This window comes from Plasmopara halstedii, assembly GCF_900000015.1.
Source record: "Plasmopara halstedii genome assembly, contig: Scaffold_2472, whole genome shotgun sequence".
Classification (NCBI taxonomy): domain Eukaryota; phylum Oomycota; class Peronosporomycetes; order Peronosporales; family Peronosporaceae; genus Plasmopara; species Plasmopara halstedii.
In genome coordinates, this window is record NW_020189379.1 from 1145 (window position 1) to 4393 (window position 3249).

Genomic DNA, 3249 nt, shown 5'->3' on the forward strand with positions numbered 1-3249 from the left:
ACTCTAGACGCGCACCGATTGCGTCGGGGCCTTGTGCCACAATGTGTTGCATGCCCTGAGGGCCAAGCAAGGACATTGGCTTGTTAAGCCCGTCCTGCATACCCTGGGGCAAAGAGGAGTATTCATGCATCCTCACAGAGGATCGGTCGAAAAGACTCAGGCGTAGATTGACTACAAGTGCTACCAAGTGCAGCGGAGCTGCCATAGCTTTGCGCTTGAGGAAGTGTCTCATGTCACCGACCTTTCTTCTTTACAAGAACTAAGAACGAGTGCAGCGGATCGCACTCCGCTGCCTCCAAGAGTATTTAAAACCTTAAACAAGGTAAAGAGACTCTTCCGTTCAAAATCGAAACCGCTCCCAGAGCATACCGCTCGAAGTGCTTACCGTTGTTGGTGGATGTCACTCGCTCTCATGACACTCGCTCTCATGAGCGATTGGTAGTATCCATCTACCAAATGGAGTGCACTGTACTTCGTACACCCTACCATGTTGTTCTGAAAACATCATTTCTAGGAATCGGAGTATTAGACGGATCATTTTGATGCAGCGACAACTGCAATCGGTTTGTCACGTCGTCAGCAGCTGCGATATCATGTCACATGTTTCTTTAAAGTATTTTAAGACGTGCTACATCGTGCTTTGACTACCTAGAAGCATCATTTTGACGCAGCGACAATGGCAAAAGCATTCAGAGCTCGTCGCGATATCAGCAGCTTTAATTTCATTTCAAGTGTTCTTTGAAGTCGTGCTTCAACTAGCTAGATGCATATTTTTGACGCAGCAAACCGGCAATCGTTTTCATAGGTTTGTCGTGTCGTCAGCAGCTGCGATGTCATTGCACTGTTTCCTGAAAAATGTAAGAAGTTTCTATAACGTGCTTAAACTTGGTAGAATAAGCAGTCTGACGCTGCGAAAGAAACAAAGGCTTTCAGAGGTTTGTCAGATCGTCAGCAGCTGTGATATCATGTCACATGTTTTTAAAGTATTTGAAGACGAGGTAAATCGTGCTTTGACTACCTAGACGGAACAGCTAATTAGACTTGGGTAAGGCAATAATAACTTATGCAGCAAGCGGATTGCGATCCGCTTACTCGTACTTGTTCTAAGTATAGAATGAAAGGTCGGTGACCTAAATTACGCTTACTCAAGCGCTAAGCTACGGCAGCCCCGCAGCACTTGGTAGCACTTGTAGTCAATCTGCACCTGAGTCGTTTCGACCGATCCTCTGTGAGGATGCATGAATACTCCTCTTTGCCCTAGGATATGCATGACGGGCTTAACAAGCAGATGTCCTTGCTTGGCCCTCAGGGCATGCAACATCTTGTGGCACAAGGCCCCGACGCAATCGGTGCGCGTCTAGAGGCGTTTTCGAGTTACGAAATCGCGCTGCTAGAGCACCTGCAGCAGAGATGTCTACATCATTTGCGTCTTTGACGCCACCGTAGGTGACAGATGATTTTCCCCGACCTAAGCCGCTCATGGTGAGCGTTAAGGTCTTTGAGGGAGGGATGGAGAGAATCTCCTGCTCTGGGTGAAAGTGGTCGAGATGGCCATCGCATCCACCATTCTCCAGACCGAGCAATGGCGCGTAGCGCTAGCCTCGGTAGTTGAGCGAGAGAATGGGCACTGACGTGCGGCACTTCGATCGGAACTGCGTTTCCTTCCCAGGCGGAGCTGAAATTGTAGCTCTCACGAGTGTTCTCGCCGCCTAATCAGGCGTATCGCGTGCGATCGCGCTTCCTTACCACCCGACAGGGCAACAAGGAATTTGTGAACTTTGTCGAATAGATGCGCACTCTCATTGCCGGGATGGCAGCAGATCCCCTTCCTGAGGCCATCATAGTGACCGCCTTCATGAGAGGCATCCGCACTGGGGTGGACAGAATGGAAGTCTTCCGTGTGCATCCGTCCTCATTTAAAGAGGCGGTGAATGTGGCATTGAATCCCGAATTCATTTCGAGTCGGTACGACTTGGTTAGAATGCACACCCCAACAGCTCGTCGAGCGGGCCTATTCCCATAGATCTCAGCTATGCTGTGGACGAGGGAGCAGAGCTCCGAGCTGCACGCAAACAGACGACGGTGTTTTATCTGTGGGGACACCCTACACCTGCGGAACGGCTGCCCCCTGCGCAAGGCGCGTCAAGGTTCTTTGAGCCATCGCCCCAACGCCTACCAGTCTGGTTCGTCGCGGGGAAACGACACTACTCAGTAGGCGCGGGGCATCCTACTGGGGAAGATCTGAGTTCTATTGAGCCTCAGGGAGGCATTGGTCAACAGGGCCCAGCCCCAAACAGCTCCGTGCTCTTAAACACGGAACGTGTGTGCGAGTCGGGCTTGCTGGTCGTGGAGGCGGCCGTAAAGGGCTTCGAGAAGCCATGGAAGTTTCTCATCAATTCTGGGTCGCCGGGCAATCATGCTCGACGCTCCACGATGAAAAGAAGTCAGTTGTATGCTGAGGCGCTGAAAGCGCGGTCGGGTGACATCGTCTCCGTTCGCTAAGCGACGGGGCGCGTGTCACGGTCCCGAAGGTGGAGCTTTGGCGAGTCATGAACCTACTTCTGTTAGGAGACAAAAGCGCTATTGGTGGAAGCACTGGACCGAGACGGTCAACGTGCTAGAAATGGAATGTCCAAGTTTGTAGACACCAACGGCCTATTGGACAGGAGTCCCCAGCCTGGCTCGCGAACTGATCTTGGAGTGGTACGTAAACCACTGAGGACTGCTCTCGTTGTGAAACAGTCGCTGCATGCCATCGATGGCGTGGTCGGACGAGTTCGAGGCATCTTGGGCACGGCCCTTCAGATGCGCGTAGAGTGGCACGGTATTCACTGGACAAAGATTGCGGGGTTAAGAGTTCTTCGTCGGATGTTGTAGATAACATCGGAGCTTCAAAAAAGCAAAAAATGAGGGTGACAGATGCGGAGTGCGTGTTCGCCCTGGTCTCACCGAGACATAGAATCTCTGTACAGAGGCGATGGCGACGCCGTATGCTGGCTGCAAGTCGCCGGGCGTTGACCCCGATCCAGGGTGTGTCTACCTTAGACGACGGTACACAGTTATACACCCTCGCCAGCGGTATGACGGGGAAGGAAGATGGGACGTCCGCCTCGAGGCTATGCCTGCATTAGATGCTCTTCTTGAGCCGGACGAGACGTTCCTTGAAGAGTTCGGCAGTGCCTGGAAAGCTTGCGATTTGGCCGAAGTGGTCATTGTACGACCGGACGAGGAGAAAAACTCGTCATCGCT